Source organism: Lissotriton helveticus, chromosome 7, assembly GCF_964261635.1.
Source record: "Lissotriton helveticus chromosome 7, aLisHel1.1, whole genome shotgun sequence".
Lineage (NCBI taxonomy): Eukaryota > Metazoa > Chordata > Amphibia > Caudata > Salamandridae > Lissotriton > Lissotriton helveticus.
Window position 1 is genome coordinate 563,622,871 of NC_136068.1, and position 20,129 is coordinate 563,642,999.

Genomic DNA, 20,129 nt, shown 5'->3' on the forward strand with positions numbered 1-20,129 from the left:
GACAGGATTCATCCCCTACAGGACACAGAGGAGCCGTGTTGCTTTAACTGGCCGGAGCTAGACCCTGGACCCGCCCACCTGCTGGAGGTAAAAGAACGCCCTAAACAGACTCAGGTGTGTATTACACCCGGAGGAGTCGGAGAGTGGTGGCGTGAGAGAGGAGAGGAGCGGAGTGGAGCTGGACGGAGGACGGAGAAACGGAGATTGCAGTCGAGGAGGAGTCGGGAAAGCAGAGGAGGAGGTCGGGAGAGGAGACGAGCGGGGAACATCAGCTGGAGGAGTCGGGAGAGACGAGGAAGAGGTCGGGAGCGGAGACGTGCACAGAACATCAGAGAGCGGAGGCGGGAGAGGCACCGCAGAGGACGGAGACCGGAGCCGAGAGGAGAAAGACCAGTGACTACAGCGACAAGCCGGGAGGCCAACGGGAAGGCGCATCGCCCAGCCACACTTCACATGAAGTGTGGCTAGAACAGGTACGGTCACGGTTCACGGGGTGGGCGGGCCGTAAGTGGGGTAAACCTCCGTGACACCAACCAACGACCTTCGGTGCACCAAACCCCCCCCTCACATTACCGGCACCCTAGTCTTGAAGAGCACGTGTGGTCCCTCACTCCCCTACCCCGAGTACGCACTTAAACCATAGCCTAATATTGGTTTCTTTCTGTTTTGGGCGGCGTTCCTGGCGGGAGTGGAGAAAACGGCGGACTCAAGGCCTACAACACCCAGAAGGCCCCGGGAGTTCCGACGACAGGGAGCGGCAAATCAAGCAGCTGAGGACGCCGACAACCCGCTACCATTTTACAGAGTGCCAGTACAAAAGAGGAGACAATATAAAACAATAAAGCCATCGTTACCTAGAACTCCCGTGTCAGTAAGTTTGTTTGAGAACCCAGCCAAAAGCCCACAAAGATCTACAATCGGTACCTGATGATCCGAACCGTGTATAGGGTTAAAAAGGTTCTGAAAAGGCGGGGTCGAGGGGTTAACAGTCAGGCCTATGTCAAATGGAGGGACTGGCCTGAGAAATTTAACAGTTGGTTGTTGGCCAGCTCTCTGAAGGGCGTGTGAGCTAAGGCCCTGTTACAAGCAGCTGAGAAGATGGAGACGGGGCCCTTTTATATCACCTTACCATCCAACTCTTCTAAGGTCATGTTCCCTGAGAACCAGATTTCTAACTACACCGTGAAATTGGCAAAGCCGGTGGACCTGAAAGGGGATTGGGAGGTGGCCCTAACAGAAATAAAATACCCTAGAACCTGGAATACCTTTACATCGAGCGAAGCAAAGTTTTTCATAAAGCGTGAGGACAATGTGAACATGCACGCCAGCATCCCGTTTGGCTACTAACCATCAGTTGCAAGTGTTGTCGACGCCATCAACAAATCCATAGCCGCCCTCTAAGGATATGCGAATATTCAGCTGACGCTAGATCACGTCAGAAGGAAGGTTTTTCTTAAAGCCCCGACTCGCGGCACGTCGTTTAACTGCTCCGGTAAATTTAAAAGGGTTTTAGGCACAGTGATGAATGCGGCTTCGAAAGGTTTGGCGGAACAGGATCAATCTTGTCCCGATATTAACGGAGGGTTCTATACGCTCTATGTATATAGCGATATAGTAGAGGCCCAGAGGATCGGCGATAGCTACTCGCCACTGTTAAGATGGGTCCAGGTACAAGGTGAAAATAATGGGATGGTCAATATCCAGTTTCATAAACCCGACTACGTCGCAGTTTCTAAAAACCATTTTGACACTATTTCAATTATGATCTACGATGATCAGTCTGAGCCGGTTGGGTTTAAATACTGGAAAGGTATTGTCAAGCTTCATTTAAGACCGAGAAGCTACAGCGGCTATTAAGCAGGCATCATGGTGGTCGTGAAAACATACGGTGACCCTTCTATGTACCGGGACTATTACAGAAACCAAGCCGGCTATGGAGGGATGCCGTACTTTCAAGGATCACCGGTTATGTACGGGGCTGGTTTAGGGGGATTCTTCAGGAGACTGTTTAGAAGAGCGATGCCGTTCCTGAGAAGAGGCTATGAAATTGCAAAACCGCATGTTAAGGCTGCTGCTACGAGCATTGCCGGGGATGTGGTCGGTTCTGTTACATCGGCAGTTGCAGAGCGCATTAACAAGCAGCCGCAAGAAGGCTCAGGGCTGGAGAGGGGCGCTAGAGGGCGCACGAGCAGCATGGCTGCACTAGTGTGAGGCTCCTGCAGCCTGTGCCGATATCCTTCTATTATCCTTCTTTCACCACCACTGACGCTGACGAAAATTGAGGGTATTATAGAGACACTGGTTTCCTACACTCGCTGAAATTTTGAAGGATCACGGACCTGTAGTGACGGAGATATCACCGTGAGAAGATCTGACCGGCCAGTGCACCAGAGGCTACGCTGCGCGAGACCGGGCACAGAGATTACGTGACGCCGGGGTGCCCACGAGGTCAGAGGGCCCGGACCGGCTCGTGGCTGAGCGGATCTGTCCGTTTGCAGAGCAGGACTCTGGGGAGCAGGGCTGAACGCGACACTATCAGACCTGATGGAGGTGGCTGCACAACAGGCACAACTGCGAGATCTAGCGACAGCCTGAGAACCACGGGAGCAGGACGGAGACCTGAAGAGGTGCCGAGCGAGCTGTGATCGCCGGAGGGGAGGTGTGTTAAGGATCCCAATCACTGCTGATACCCTCATACCGTCCCCCTCGATCCCCTGCGGTGGAAGGGGAAGCGCGCCGATGCTCTGGGTGCTGATCGGAGCTGGAGAGCTGCGGACAAATTGGCGCCAACAGTGATTTTGAATTCGCATTGAGTCAGGACGACGGTTGATCTCCCAGGGGACGCAACTATGGCCCGGATGTGATATTCGTGAGGTACAGTGCCGCATGCGAGCGGGCATACCGCTGGAGCTGGACAATGTGGATAGCGTGTGACATGGTGCTTTAGCGACTACCTTATTGGCAGACCGCTCGAACTGGGATAGCGTTGGTAAGCACCATCTGCCCTCGCGGAGAGCTCTGAGATTGATAGCCATGGTGAGCCAACACTGTCCGGTACAACGTTGAGGAAACACACATAACGACGCCGCTCCCTCCCCTCTGATGAGCGGTGAGTCCTATAGTCGTGGGAATGTCTGGGCCAGGGGAGTTGTTCGACTGTAAGACACGCATCAGGGACTAATTGTGGAACATTGATAGCTGCTTTATTCTGGTGGAATTGAGGTATAACTGGCGCCTTGTACGATTGGGCTGGACCTGCACCTGCACACTACTTACAACATAACGGAGCGACTACTGCTAGAGGACAAAGTGGGCTGGTGAGCTTATGCGTTAGAGACGGAGGAGCGCTTGTTGAAGACCGCGACTGCAGCTAACAGAATAGGGGCTGGCCTGGTGGATCATTCACGGACTGCTAGGCTGCGCTAGTTTATGACGGAAGACTCTGGATCGCCCGGTGGCGGAGGGGGTAAAGGGACCTCTGTCACCAGAATAAGATCAGTAAAGGGCGCTACCATGGGGCGACAGGACACTAGGCAGCCGAAACTATCCTTTGATTCGGCCCAGCCATCGAAGAAAGGTGTCAGGATGGAATCGGACTCTGGAGGGCCTCACAACACGACCACAGTGGGGACCAGCCACGACGCGGCTGCGCCGGATATGCACCTTATTCTACAGGAGATGAAACAGGGTTTCGCGACGGTGGTGGACAAGGTGGATCGGCTCTCATCCAGAATGGACGCTATTGCACAAAAAATGGACGTTCACAAGGAACGCATCACAGCGGCGGAGAGGAGGATCGCGGACAGTGATGATACGGTGGCGTCCCACGATACTAGGCTGTCAAGAATGGACAACATCCTCCGGGTAATAGCTGCAAAGAATGAGGAGTTGGAAGCGCGCAGCCGCCGCAATAATATACGCGTGGTAGGTGTTCCGGAATCGACGAACACTGGGCGGATGGAAGAATATGTGGAGCGGATACTAAAAACGGCGGTGGGTGCAGAGGCCTTTTCGCAACAATTCATTGTCGAGAGAGCGCATCGTTCATTAGGCCCTCAACCCAAACCTGGTGCGACGCCCAGACCGATCATAGCACGACTACTGAACTATCGAGACAGGGATACTGCTTTGCGGGCTGCAAGAACCTCGAAACAACTGTCATGTGATGGAGTTAATTTCTCCTTGTACCCGGATTTCACACCGATGGTACAAGACCAACGGCGGAAGTTTTTGGATGTGAAAAGAAAACTGAGAAACCTAAACATTGATTATGCTCTACTATACCCTGCAAAGCTCAGAGTCACACATCAGGCGAAACAACATTTTTTTGTGAATCCGCAGCAGGTTGAGGACTTCCTGAAAGCACTGAGAAGAGAGCAAGGTCCCCGCCGAGCAGAGGGAGAAGCGGGAGAGGAGGAGGACTGAACTCTCGTTGATGACTATTGGCATGGAATGCGGACTGAACCGCGACTCGGATGAGTTGCCCTGGATGACTTCAACTGTGTTGCAGAATTGAAGACTCTGTATTGACAATGGTGATGTGGGTACGAGATGCAGATGCAGTCGGCGTTGGGACTGACGGTGGTAACGTATGCCAGGCAACACCCCCTTCTCTCGTAGAACCCTCCGTGGGGAGGGTCGAAACGGAGTTTGGGACGGAGGGGGTGATGAAGTGCGCACTTTAGATGGCCCCACTAGGGTGTGCCCCATTGACATTGTTTTTTGCACTGCAGCTCGTTGGGGGTTTGCTAGCAGTGGTGAGGGAGGTGGGGGGAAGGGTTGCTGGAGAGTTGGGGATGCTTCAGTGGGTGGGGGGTGGGTGGGGAATGCACGCAAATTTGACGCTACTAGTACTACTGGGGAGGTTGAGGATTTGGGAGGCTGATACAGAGTCTGTCTGGGAGGAGGGATGGGCTGTTGAGATGTTTGAATTGGGTGGGAGGAGGTGGGGGATGCTGAGGTTGGCTGAAATGGTTGGTTACTTCGGACGAGGGTTACACAGGACATTGCATGTTCAATGGAGGGATTGCGTTGAGGTGGCTGGCGGGTGGATCGGGGGGGTGGGAATGTGCATCATTATAACTGACACAGGAGCAGATGGCTAATAAGTCTAGGAATTTACTGTCGATTCTGTCATGGAATGTGAGGGGCATTAATGATGCTAGGAAAGGGAGAAATGTACTTGCTTATCTGGATAGGCATAATGTGCACATAGCTCTGTTGCAGGAGACACGGCTAGACCCCCCTTTTGCTAAGAAGTGGGCTGTGATCAGGAAATTTTCTTCATATTCATCGTACTCGCGGGGCACTGCTGTACTGATCAGAAGCTCCGTACCTTTTCAGTTGGTGGGCGAGGTACTGGACCCTAATGGTCGCTTTGTACTGTTGTGGGGAAGGTTGGGCATGGATACCGTCGTGATTGTGAGTTGTTATGCTCCTAATGTTGACACCCCAGACTTCTTTACGACGCTATGGGGGCATGTATTGGGGGTGGGCGCCTCGCATGTTATTTGGGGCGGGGTTTTTAATGTTGCACTAATGCCTGGTATGGATAGATCGGATGGTTGTGCACAATATAACAGACAAGCGCGAGACGCGTTGGTAGGCATTATAGAGGAAGCTGGGCTGGTAGATAGTTGGAGGCACACACCCCACACGCAGGGAAGGTACACACTTTACTTCCTACACTAACACTTGGGCTAGATTGGACTATTGCTTTGTGACGAGGGGACTGTGTGACGGGATGGGTGCGGTAACACACTTGCCAAGGACTTACTCTGACCATTGCCCGGTACTGCTGTCTCTTGCTGTGCCGGGTCACAATCGCTTGAGACCTCCCTGGAGGATGCTTCCGTCCATGCTACTGGACACAGTGTTTAAGACTGAGCTAGGTGTCGAAATTGAAGACTTTTTCCCAAGGAACAGAGACTCGGTGGATAGTGTGGAAACGGTGTGGGAGGCATTCAAAGTCACGATTAGAGGGGTTTGCATATCTAAAGGTGGGGGAGTGCTGAGAGACATACAAAGGACGTTGAGCAGATTGAACCATGAACTGAAAGCACTTGAACTTGACATGACAACTAGACCGGACGCGGGACTACACAAGACATTTAGAGATAAACTGACTGAATATGAGGAAGAGGCGGCGAGAGAGGTCAATTTCAAAGGGAAGTACTGGACGGCGCGTCCGTATTGCGAGGGAGAGAGACCGGGCAAAGTACTGGCTGCAATGACGAAGAAACCACGATTTAGCTCCAATGTGTTAGAAATTGTAGCGCAGAACGGGGTACGGTATTGTGATACTGAGAGCATCCAGAGGGAGTTTCCGTCACATTATGGTCATCTTTACACTTCACAACAGACCACTGCGGTTGACATGAGCAGCTTCATGGATGACATTGCGTTGTGCTGGATTAGCGATGTGCATAGGGCGTTCCTTAGCGCGCCGCTGGAGCTCGATGAAATACGCGACGCGATAATGTCATTGGCTAATGGTAAGGCGGCGGGATTGGACGGACTCCCTGCGGAGTTCTACAAATGTTACATAGATATCATATTTACAACAAGGGGTGGTGATGGACAGAGTCTCTGAATTAAGCAGAATACTCTCACCCAGTCAAGAGATCAGGGCTAGATCCAACACCGTTTTTTAGCTCATTGCACCATCCCAGTTTCAGAACCTGGCTGTATGCAAATTAGTCTGTCCCTGGCCCAGTGCATCATGGGAACAGGGCAGACCAGACTACAAAAGCCAATTCTTACACTGGGAAGGAAACAAGCTTCCGGGGACCGGTTTCTGGCATTTCAGCCGTCTTCGGCCCGGCTTGCTTGAATCCTGATGGTGCAATGATCAAGGGACTCACATCTGAGTATACCCTTCCACGCTTAGGGTGGACAAAAGCGTGGAAGGGTATACTCAGACATGAGTCCCTTGCTCATTGCACCATCAGGATTCAAGCAAGCTGGGCCGAAGACGGCTGTAATGCCAGAAACCGGTCCCCGGAAGCTTGTTTCCTTCCCAGTGTAAGAATTGGCTTTTGTAGTTTGGTTTGCCCTGTTCCCATCATGCACTGGGACAGGAACAGACTAATTTGCATACAGCCAGGTTCTGAAACTGGGATGGTGCAATGAGCTAAAAAACGGTGTTGGATCTAGCCCTGATCTTTTGACTGGGTGAGAGTATTCTGCTTAATTCAGAGACTCTGTCCCTCACCACCCCTTGTTGTAAATATTTTTGTCCACCCTAAGCGTGGAAGGGTATACTCAGACATGAGTCCCTTGCTCATTGCACCATCAGGATTCAAGCAAGCCGGGCCGAAGACGGCTGTAATGCCAGAAACCGGTCCCCGGAAGCTTGTTTCCTTCCCAGTGTAAGAATTGGCTTTTGTAGTTTGGTTTGCCCTGTTCCCATCATGCACTGGGACAGGAACAGACTAATTTGCATACAGCCAGGTTCTGAAACTGGGATGGTGCAATGAGCTAAAAAACGGTGTTGGATCTAGCCCTGATCTTTTGACTGGGTGAGAGTATTCTGCTTAATTCAGAGACTCTGTCCCTCACCACCCCTTGTTGTAAATACATAGATATCATGGCACCAGTCCTTCGTGAAGTCTATATAGAAGCTTTGGAAGCTGGTATATTGCCGGGTTCGATGAGGGAAGTGGTTATTACCTCCTTGTTGAAGCCGGGGAAAGACTCAGCAGATACAGACTCCTATCGTCCGCTGTCTCTAATAAATTGTGACGCTAAAATTCTGGCTAAAGTCCTCGCGACGCGTCTTTTGCTGATAATGTCTAAATTGGTACTACCGGATCAGGCAGGTTTTGTACCGGGCTGTGCTACCTCGCATAATCTCAGAACGTTGTTCTCTTTAATCCAGACGATCGCCCCTGATATCCCAGTCGCCGCCGTATTCCTAGATGCCACGAAAGCATTCGACTTGGTTGAATGGACATACCTAATTGCTATATTGCACAGGATGGGTTTTCCGAAGTTGTTTGTCAGCTGGGTGGAACTGCTATATACCGCGCCGACGGCCAAAATAGTCATTAATGGACTGCTGTCTTCCCCTATCCCAATAACCAGAGGCACTAGACAGGGGTGCCCTCCCTCCCCATTGCTTTTCGCTATAGCGATAGAACCCCTGGCTTGTCGTATCCGACAATTGCACAGAGACAGTGCCTTTCGCTGCTTCCAACGCCAAATCGGTGTATCATTATATGCAGACGACATTACGATTTACGTGAAAGACCCGCAAACTAATCTTAATCCTATTTTACGGGAGTTCCTGGTGTTTGGACGACTATCAGGGGTACAAATTAATTGGAAAAAATCTAAATTTTTCCCGCTCACGGAAGCGGTTCAAAGATTCCAGTTGGACTATCCTTTGGAGTGGTGCGATTCAGATCTTAAGTACCTGGGAATTCAGATATCCCTGAGCAGGGAAGAGACGTTAAGGATGAATTACGGGGTGGCTGTGTCGAAACTGGTGGATAACATAACGCGGTGGAAAACGCTGCCGTTATCAATGGCAGGAAGAGCGTCGCTAATAAAGATGGTGATACTGCCACAGTTTTTATACCTATTCCAGAACGTCCCTTATTACCCAGGTGCTTTTTTCTTTAAACAGCTGCGGTCGGAACTTCTTCGTCTGTTCTGGGGGGGTAAACAACCGAGGCTGCGATGGAACATTCTAACACAGCCTTACGAGAAAGGAGGTTTTGACATACCAGACTTCGAAACCTATTATATTGCTGCGCAAGCGCAGTACGTATATCACTGGATTAATCCCACGCCCTTTATGCCACAAGTCGCTGCTGAAGACTGGATCGCACGGCCACTGCCACTTAATGGCTTGATATACGGATCGGTGCGGGATATAGACACACCGTACACTACGGTGACGTGCACTATAGACGTTTGGACTCGCATAACGAAGATGCTTCCTACCGCGCAACTGTATTCACCTGCTTTGCCCCTCACGTACCACCCTTGTGTACCGCTCCTACAAGAGGCGGGCTTCCGGCTGCTGTGTAAGCGCTTGAAGATGGCCACGTGGGGAGACATGTTCCTCAATGGGCAGTTCCGTACCAGGGAACAAATGTTTCAGGCTGTTGAGCCCACTCCTCTGGAAATTTTCTAATACGTCAGGCTTGGACAGGGACTGAAAGCGCTCCTGCCTGATTTCCCGAAGGAACCTGAGGTGGTGTTGCCACTGCACGCCATGCTATTATCCGATGGCCGCCATCTTGTTTCTAGGCTGTACAATAATATCAGACTCCAGCACCGGGGGCCTGAGAGTTCCGCTCGTAGCCAGTGGAGCGAGGAACTGGGCAGAGTGATCACTGACGATCAATGGCACTATTGTTGTGCCATCACAGCCAAGATCTCGTCTAGTAGCAGGCTGAAGATTATTCATTTCAAATTTTTACAACGATTTTACTATACGCCTGTTAGAAAGTTGCGCTTTCGCTTAGCGGACAATGATCGATGTGAACGCTGCAGAGCGGAGGGGCGGGATTTATCCACTTGGCATGGGAGTGCCCTGATGTGTATGAATATTGGGGGCAGGTACAGGATGCTCTACAGACTATGACTGGAGGGGTGATCGACAGAGATCCGTTGATAATGCTATTGGGATACACACGGGATGTACCTAAAACTGTTCACAGGTTTGTAGAGGTTGCGCTGCTGCTAGCCAAAAGACGTGTAGCGTGTAGATGGGGCAGGGGGAGGGCCCCGAAGTTCAAGGAGTGGATTGCTGATATGGTTTATTGCCAGGATCAAAACACTGTGTATGCTGAGCTGATTCCAATACGAAGTAGGCAGGGCGACATTTGGGGTCCATTGCAGAACTATTTATTGAAGGATGCGGCGGCATCAACAGACTCGGATGCTTGTAGTCGAGAGTAAAAGCTGCAGTAGGTGCTCCGCCGTTCCTATTGAAAGTGCCCCTTAGACTCCTGTATGGGATGATATATCCGCCTCTTCCTGAGCGTGAGCTCACCCCATCCTAAGCAATGATTGGTTTATGTGCCGATTGAGGGAATATACAAGTTGGGCTGTGAGGCTTAGAGTGAAAAATGTCCAGTATCACGAGGCTGTAGGAATGTCATTATGCAAAGTCTTCATGACAGTCGTTCACTTATGGATGTATTGTTTTATACCCTCCACAGATGACTTACACTGCTGTACTGTTGTATACGTTGTGTGTCATGTGATGAAGAACAGCTTAGAGACCTGATGTTTGCACGGACCCGGCCTGTTCGGGCCCGCCGACTGCCGTATTATATTTATATATATATGCTTAGGAATGCAAAGTTGAACTGTGTAACCTTCCTGAAAGTCGTTCTAACTTGAAGTTTGTCAAGAAAACTTTATAAATAAAGATTTTTAAAAAAAAGGCTCAGGGCTGGTGTACGCACCGCTTGCGCGTGTTACAAGGAAGCGTCGTGCTTCGAGCCGCAGGGGCCCACCGGCCCCCTATAAAAAAAGGAGCACGTCCAAGCGCACTCAGAAAAGAAGAGCTCCAAGACGGAAGAGAGCTACGCTGAAGAAGCGAAACGTCTCTAAAGTGAATATTTTTTAAAAGCCTCGTAAACTAAACCATGGCCTTTGTACATTGTGCATCTGGCGAGTGCGCCAAATCCGAGTTAGACCTGTTCACTCTAAAACCAATGCAGACAAGCATCGAAAACAGCTTCCTCATGGAGGTATCGCCTTTAGCAGCATTGACGCCTCTGACACCTATAGAGTTTTATGTGTCAGGGTCCACGGATATGTATTTGGATCTCAATAAAACGTTGCTGCATCTCGTCTGTAAAATCACGAAAGCGGATGGGTCCGACATCGCAGCAGCCGCTAAAGTGGCTATGATCGCTTATCCCATAGCTACGATGATTAATCAGGTGGACATCACCCTGGGTGATCGGCTCATCACGCAGAACGACAACATGTACGCCTACAGAGCCTACCTCGAGAGTATTCTAAATTACAGCAGCGACGCCCTTGACACCCAGCTTTCAACGGGTCTCTTCTACAGGGATACACACGCCCAGTTTGAAGTCACGGCTCTGGACAGCGCCAATAAGGGTTTTGTAAAAAGAGCGGGGCTGGCAGCAGGCAGTCGTAACTTTGCCCTTCTGGGACGCATACATTCAGACCTATTCTTTCAAGATAAACTGCTCATCCACGGAATTGATCTTAAGATCAAGCTCACTCGTAACAAGGACTCATTCTGCCTCATCAACGGGGATGCGGAACAGTGCAAACTGGACATACTGGCAGCAAGTCTGTTTGTAGAGAGAGTGAAAGTATCTCCGAGCGTCAGGCTAGTGCACGCCGACGCTTTACAAATATCAAACGCCAAGTACGCTGTGGAAAGAGTAGCTCTGAAGGTATTCAGTATCCCAGCAGGTACCCGCTTAACACAGCAGCAGAACCTATTTCTTGGGCAACTACCCAAACTTATCATTATCGGTTTTGTGGACAATACAGCCTATGCCTCAAACCCCTTCAATTTTAAACACTACGGCATCAACTACGCCGCGTTGGTCCACGAGGGCAATCTGATTCCCGCAAAACCCTACACTCCCAGTTTTGTAACCTCCAACTACGTCAGGGAATATCAGGAGTTGGTTTCGATAACAGGGAAGCACCAGAGGGACTGCGGCGTAGCCGTGTCATGCGAAGGCTATGGGGCTGGATACACGCTGTTCGCATTCGACCTGACCCCCGACCTGGAAGACGGCGATCACTACAACCTGGTCAAAAACTGAAATCTAAAAGCTGAAATACGATTCAGTAATCCTCTACCTACGAATGTGAACATGATCGTATTCTCGGTATTCGACAGCATCATCCAGATCAACCACGCCAGACAGATTTTGTTTGACTATCTTTAAAACATTGGCGAAATGGACACTGTGCAGATCCAGGACGTCTTAAGCAGGCATAAACACGCTAGGTAATACTTTTTAGGTGTTTTCCCCAGCGACGGGTTACCTGCTGAAATAGGGGTAGAAAGACCCCGCACCTTGGTATTTAACACTGATCCGCATTACAAGGGTGGAACACACTGGGCGGCCGTGTTTATAGAGAATGATCAGGTTATAGTGTTTGACAGTACAGCAGAGTTCCCAGAACACCGCCTATATACACAACCCATATTCAAGTTTGTAAAAAAAGTTGCGGAGCGTGTGGTGTATAATAAGGTGCGGGTACAGGATACTACAGCCATGACATGCGGGGAACACTGTATTTATTTTATCAGTAAAATGTCAGAGGGTGTTTCGTTTAGAAATTTCTTAAATTCATATTCGAGGGACCTTGTTAACAATGACAGTATAGTTGTGAAATGTGTAAAAGAAAACACAAGGGTATCGATCAAACCTGTGAAAACCAAATATGTTGCTTGTCAAAATTGTAAGAGCTTATAACTTATGTTTTTAATGATGAACGTCTAAAAATAAGACAATATTTTTTTTAACAATCAGGCATTCAGTCTCTGTATTTTTATTGCTTATACAGGCCCCATAATTTAAACAAATGTTTTAAAAAAAGACGCTTGAGACGGTATGAAAAGTTATAAAAGTGTTTATTACAAACAGGACTGTAGGTTGAACATTACAATGACAAACTCTGGCGAATAAACATATGAAGAAAAATCAGACACGCTTATACACATAAACTGTATATTTTTATTTAAAAACCATTAAGGCTGAATCCAAGTATGGGTTTTGGACAAATGTCTTTTTCGCCGTACAGTCGGCACCATGGGGGTACTCCACAAGGGGGATAGCAGCGGTGCGTCCGAGCCTTCAGGCGATGGAGGGAGGGGTGTCTTTAAATGTTCAAGCAGATGCCGGTGCTCGTTGTTACCCACGAGAGTGGAGGGGATGTTGAGTTCAGCAGCGGCTCGCAAAAACTGCTCCCAGCCGCGAGGTGCATTTTGAGGCGTTAGGATTTTGGGGTGTGTGCGCCCTTTGACTAGATCATACATGTGTGACCCTGCAACCGGTTGTCCTTTGTAGAGAAATTCTCCTCGATCATTCCAGGATGTTAGGTCTTTAGAAGCTGATAGTTTACTCATCAACATTTGCGCGGACCCTCTACGCCTTTGACTTATATTTTTTAGGAGGTCCCCAACAAAAGTATCAGGGGGTGGCGCAAGGTCCGGCGGTGCTTGTAGGGGTTGAGGGGCATTCATAGGGGCTGCTGCTTGTTCAGAGTCCGGGGTATATAGAGTCAGCTTGTTCTTTTCGGTATTCCACTGGCTGTAGTAACTTAAAACGTTTTTAAGGGTGCTGGTGTAAAGGTTAGCTTTATCGTAGGGGTTTAGATCAGTACGGTTCAAAATGTCTTTAATTTCAGCATCCAGTCGTAGAGTCTCATTTCTGCGTATATCCCAGGCGTTGTCCGCGGAAGAGCCCAGCTGGTCCATTTGCTTTTTAGGAACCAAATACATTTTTGTGGCGTGCTCCATCACCGTGCCGCGAAGAGGCTTGTGATTACTGGTATAGCTATACGCAGCAAAGCGCCTATAAACCCCCCAGACTGTTTCACCAGCTTCTTCTTGGTAATGAGTGAGGCCCTTTTATTACTGAGCTTCTTGATAAGACCCCTCTTCTTCTTCAGAACCTGTAATTGACTCCTTGAGATAGGTACGTTGCCTTTTAGGGTGTTTAGGGCTATTTCTGCAATGGCAGACACTAAGTCATCAGAAGCAGCGCACAGGATGGCCTTTCTGTGTTGGGGACTGGCTGTAACCAGCATTTTCAGGAGAGCTAAATTGCGTTGTAGACGGGACGACATGGTCAACACCTTGTATTATAAGGTCCTGGTTGTAAATGTCTCTAAAAGTCATCAAACCTGCTTTTTATAGGACCTGTTCTTGACCTTTGGCGTGTAAACGACTGGTAGCTCGGGGGGAAAAATATCAGCCCTCAATCTATAGTCTTCTAGAGTTTCATTTTTTAAGTCGACCAGTAGGTAACCGTGGGGTTTTGCTGTAGCGTCGTTTAAGGCTTCCATGAAGAAGTGGGTGTTTCCGGGGTACATTTGTTTAGCTATGACAGCTATTTGTAGTTTGTCACGGGGGTTTTTAAATAAAACAAGATACGAAGCGTTGAGAGCTATAGATCTGCTGTTCTTACCCTTGTAAAACAAGTTCTGCACAATATAACAGATACTTAGATTGCGATGATGTGAATATTGAGTAAAAGCACTCTCTAACTCCGGATAATCGCCCCCTTCACGCATAAGGTCATCGACAATTATCATGTTAATCCTGGTCGGTGGCAGTAACTCATCATCGTTGAGATTATCCGGTATACCCTCTATAAATCTGATATGGGGAAAACTGCGGGCCAGGGCTGTATAAAGCGGCTGCCAGCATGAATAAAGCCATACAATGTTATTAGGGGTCTGGGATAGAACAGATGCAGAGTTTTCTAAGAGCTTTTTTATAAAGTAGCTCTTAACGCATTTTGAGGGCCCTGCTAACACGCAGGAGAATGGATGTTGTAATCTGGTGTCCATGTTGTGGGGTTTGTCTCTCTCTAATGGGATCTAATATCTGTACGGAAGCGTTTTATAGCCGGTGGTCAGGACCCTTTTATCATAAACAACGCGTTAGGTTTTATGTAAGGGCTGTGTTGTAATTTCCCACTTCTTTTTGGATCTGACTATGCAGGGCTGGTTCACAACTATAGTTTTTGCATTTTCGCAATCGTCTGATGCAGCGTATTCGTGTACCAGCTTCTTTAGACTGTCGAAATTGATTTTTAGGGTGTTGTTGACGTTTAGGGTTATGCCTTTGACCTTCATACACACTTTGTTCTTGTTTGTGCGGTAGGAGTATGTTTTAGGCCCGGGTGAAGACTATTCTATTATATGCTCATCCTTATCGAGCTCACTGGTCAAATTACCAAGATAATCTCCAAGGGGAGGGTCTTCATCCCCCGGCTTACTCACAAAAATCACAGAGTCGGTATTGTGATACAAACAGCGGTCCTGTAGTTTATCCATAACCCTGTAATGCTCTAGACGGGCGTGGGCTGTCGTGAAGCTTGCTATGAAGATGTTTACGTTACACGTTGTGGGGTATGCTTTGGTGTATTTCCAGCATAGTGCTGCGGTATCGTCCTCGATAAACTCGCAGCTGGACACCTCGTAACAAGGGGCAAAGAGGTACTTAAACAGTTCGTCAGGATCTGTTATTAAGGTCGTATTTGACAGATTTGTACGCTGAGCGAATTTTCCCCATAAGGAGTTGAGACAGAGTTTGGCTAACTGTCGACGGGCGGGGTTGACCTCTATCAATTGGGGTCGTAACTGGATACCCTCGTGAAGGTAGTAGTCATCGATGTACTTATGCTTTGCATCCTGACTAGTACACCATTCGGGATACCCCGAGGCTTCCTGCTTGTCTCTGAGAAACAGATTAATGTACAGGGCAAAGAGTTGTGTAGAGGTCCTCTTAAAATGCCACACCTCGTGGATCCTCCCGAGCCTGTAACCTTTCTCTAAGGCAGCTTCTACCTCGATGCTGCACCAGGTCCCTGTGAGCATCCTTTGTTCTTCGGTGTGCCCACAATAACCAGCCTCTTTAAACACAGCACATGTTCGACAGAGGGGGAACATCAGTTTACCATTGACTCTGTATGGTAACACAGGAAAGTAAAGCTGTCTTGGAGGATAGATTGCACATTTGACTAGCCCAAAGTATTCGGATATGGGCTTGAAATCTCTATAGATGATGGGTGGGTGTCCTAATGGGTATACCTTCATCTTGTTAACAAACGGGACAGACTGGTGAAATCATAGTAGTGTATTTTCTCACCATCACCCGCTGCCCTGTACAATTGTATGGCATTTGTACGACCGCCGAATAAGGCGTCGCGAGGTTCCAGGGGTTCGGGTAAAGCACGATTCTGTAGGAAAGAACAGAGCTCGTGTTGGGTGCTAGCATCTTTAACCATTCGTGCTCCCAAATAACCCGCATAGCATAGCCACATTTTTCAACATACTGAGCCTTCAACAGAGTACGTCTGTGTTCAAATTTGGCACCCAGCAATCTGTTAAACTCGTGAGGCTTGTAACATTGAGGGCAGCCGTGGTAAAAACAGCCGTTGTATTCGAAGGCCGTCGGCACTCCCTTAATTTCAGCGTACTCATCCAGGTAATAGGGACCCACACGGTGTTCACCGCCCTGTAAGGCGTGGTGAATCTGTATGTTTTCCTTCTCAGAGATGTACATGAGCCATCGGATAGAGGGGGTTGAATAACATTTCTGTTTGCCGTTATAGAGATCTGGAGGGACTTGAGCTATACTTTCTGGTTTTAAAAACATGTGTTTGTAGATGGTCATACACATGGAGGCCAGTGTGATGCTTTGAAAAGGGTCGATGTATTCGATCTCCTTTGGCGACTGATCCTTCTCGGGTTTCAAGGCCTTGCTTTTCTTTACCGTTTTAGGCTTCTTGGGTTTCATAGCTCTGACCGTCGTTGGTCTTTGAGGCTTCTTTGGTTTGTCATCTCCACCACAGCATCTCTGAAGAGGTTGCACGCTTGTCGCAGGATCATTACATCCGCCTGGCAATAAGCTTTCAACTCTGTTTTAAAATGAAACTCCTTTTCACGGTTTTCAGAGTACCATTGTTGAAAGTTCTCTTTCTCGGCAGGCATCATGTATTCAACCCCGTAACTGTCAGGAGGGGGCATGGGACCCACATAATCCTGGTTAGCCCAGGTATTAAAAAAGTGTGGAAAATAACCTTTACACGCGGGGAATCCAAAGGCTTTTGGAAGCTTGCTCAGTTTCATGGGTAAAAAATTCAAGGTGTCTATAAACCTTATTTGTAACTGGCCGGCTGTTAACAGCATCAGCTTGGAACCCTGAGTGATGAGGTCTACTTGTACCTTTTCACGAATCATATTTTGCAAAATAAAGAATGAGTCGTAGGCTTTTGAATTGTGGGCCAACATGGTGTACCCTTTGAATTCTGTTTGAATGAAGGTGTTAAGGAAATCACCAACGCACGTTCTACCTTCAAACTCCCAGCTGGCGTCGGAAGTTAGATGGTGTGCGTAAATACAGTTAGGCTGGTGTACTCCCATCTCCTGCGTGCACTCTATATCAAACACGATGTATGCTTCGGTCTTGGTCTGGGGTCTGCCTTTAACCATGTAGCACTGATGGTGTGTACCAGCATCAAAAGACATCCGACACCGGGGGCATTTCATACCCCTGCATTTGTGATCATCAGCCACATACCGACCACACTCAAAACAATCCATTTTAGGGCTGCATCTAGCAGCTTTCCTATGAATGTTCAAACAGTCTTGAGAGCGACAAAACATCTTACAGGTGCGACACCTCACCTTCACGGTTGCGTCTGCGACGCACCCATCCCTCTGGCACATCTTACAATGCATTTCACACTGATGACGTTCCATATTGCTGTATATGTGGTCGCAATGTGTACACACGTATCGGGCTCCCAGAAAACCTTTAAGGTTCAAGATGCCGTAAAAGTGCTTATCATGGTAAAGGACATATACAGTCTTGTGCCCCATACGGGCCCCTGTTGTAAAGTACTTCCAAGAGCCGTTGTGATAAAGAACTTTCACAGTCACCGAGAAATAGTTCTCAAAAAGACCGATGTCACGAAAACCGACCAGACGGTCTGGAGGTATTTCAAGAACCTTATGGGCTTCAGACGCTCTAGCCAGGATGACCGCGTCGGTGGTGTCGCGCCCCATCAACAACCCCGCGATGCTGGCCGCAAGACAGGTGTTGGTTGCGTCATTGTTAAAGTCGAGCAGCCAACGCTGTTTCTTACCTATTATCTGGCTGTATAGCACGCTCTTTAAAGGGCGGGAAACACCCCCCTCACGACCCCGTACAATGAGGGCTATGACTCGGAAAGTGCCATAGGCGATTAGTTCAACCTTGTTCTGTAAAAGCCGCGAAAGGTTTTCTAAAAAGTCTACGGTGTCAAACACATCTCGCGATGCCTTTCGGGTGAACAACGAACTATCAAAACCCTGCCCCTGGAAACGTAGCTGGAGAAAATCATTGGGCCCCACATCGCGTAACAACCTTTCTATGAGTGATTGCACCGCCTGATGTATAGCAAAAACACCGTGATCGGTGGACGTTATTCGGTGTAGGTTAGCAAACCTAAACTCCTCGTAGTGCTCGGTGGCCCTAAATCTCTCCACATTACGCCTGTAGCTTCTAACGCTCTCTAAAAAGACGACCTCTGAATCCTCATCCTGAGGGGTTTGACTTTCTGGGGAGCTTGTTGCGGTATCATTTTGGGGGTTCTGGTTTAGTAGGGGATCTTGTTGTCTTTTAAAGCGCCTTGTAGCGCAGATTCTGGCTTTCTTTAGCTTCCTGATTAAAAGCCGGCGTTGTTTAGCGCTATTGGCCCACTTTTGTTTTTTATGGGACCATGCTTTTCTAGGTTCCAGACCCCAGCCTATCTGAGCAGTATGTACTGTACCTATGTGTGGAGTGTTTGTTGAGGCCTCTGCTATAGAAGCACGCCACGACTCCTCTAAGGGTTCCGGTTGGGGTTGTGTTGGGGCTCTAACCCCAAAACCCTTCAACTGTCCGCCCCTAGTGCTGTCCTCTCCCGAACCTGTGTTCTGGTGTGTGGCTGGTATCGCTGTATATGATTCGGACTTGGCTTTTGAAAAAGCATGCCTCTGTTTGCGGTGCTCTATGCACTTTTTATGACCGCGTAAGCGTAAGAAACGCAGGGATTTTGTTAGAACTGTTTGGACCTTACGGGTATATTTTGAGGTGCGTATTTTACTAATACCGTGGGGCTGTCGTTTCTTTAGGAGTTGGCGGCGTCCTAGTCACGGCTGTATAGTCCCTATGTCTGATCCTGCTTCCTGACAAGTTTGGAGGATCACTCTTTTACAGAGGTCAACCCTCTGCAATATCTTCTGCTGTGCCGCCGCCATGGATCTGTCACAGCTACCCCCCAACCCCCATTTTAAGGTTGCTGTGACCGCTTGGCGCTTTAGTTTTCTGACCGCCAATTGTATATCCTTTACATACGCATCTAGTACCGGTTTTGGGTTTATAGAGTCATATTTTGGAGGGTTGGGGGTGAATACAGGGCTTTTGTGTGTAGCAACCTCTAACGCGCCAGGGGCCTCTCTAGTGTCTTCAAAACCCCCACCATTCTGTAACTGCGGGCCTGGGGGATCATGGAAACAGGGTCCCAGTGCGAACACCCCGGGGCATCTGGTGCGGGATCATACTAAATGCCCCTCCATACTATGATTTGACCATTCGCCCGACCCTGTACTATCAGTCGTGTATATTGCTGGGGGTGTCGCTGGGCTGGTTGGGTCGTAAACTCCCTGAGGGGGTATAGGGGACATATGAAAGGGTGCGTGTAATTGACTGTCGCAATAATCAAGGGTGCTACAAGCTAAGGCCCTATCGTAGGGTTGGGGAGGCGTAGGTGTAACACACGTTTGCAAAACCACATTGCTGTTGTTAGAAGGACCCTCGTACGCTGCTTCTGAGGTTCCCTCAAGGCTGTCTACCGTTCCACCTAATGGTCGCCCCTTTTCAGACACTTTGTCCCTAAAAACGGATGGAGCGCCTATCAAAGTTTTTAGGGTTTGGTCTAGGGTACACGCCTCTGCATGATTCGTTAGTTTGTTTGAAACTCCCGAAGGTTTCATAGGCGGATAAGGGGTCTGAGGTGTAACAGGTTTGCTTAAGGGGACCTCAGGTGTTTCTACTTCTGACACATCTAACCTATGCTTATTCTTAAGATATTTTCTTGAAAGCCTGCTGACTTTAGGGGTTTGTGGTTGTAACAGAGTTTCCGCAACAGGCGTCGCTGTCGATGGGTCCTTAAGAGCACCGGGGTAGTGGGCTCGCTACCCTGTTTAACAACATTTTTTAAAGATAGATCTAAAGGAGTCGTCAGGGGTTCAGGAGCCACAGGTTTCTTGCTGAGGTCTAAGGGACCTGGTTGGGACATATGACCGCCCTTCTTCTTCTTGAGGTTTATGGGCCCGGTATGCGGTACGGGTTTCAGCTGCTTTTTGTTAAGGACAGGCTTGGTTGTGACGAGCTTCCCTTTTGAGGCCTT

At 48.8% G+C, this 20,129-nt stretch overlaps 1 protein-coding gene across 6 annotated transcripts in view; it reads left to right on the plus strand.

The window, feature by feature from the left end:
* TEP1 (telomerase associated protein 1) overlaps positions 1 to 20,129 on the plus strand; it is a 1,162,857-nt gene that overhangs the window by 421,556 nt on the left and 721,172 nt on the right. The window lies entirely within an intron of this gene.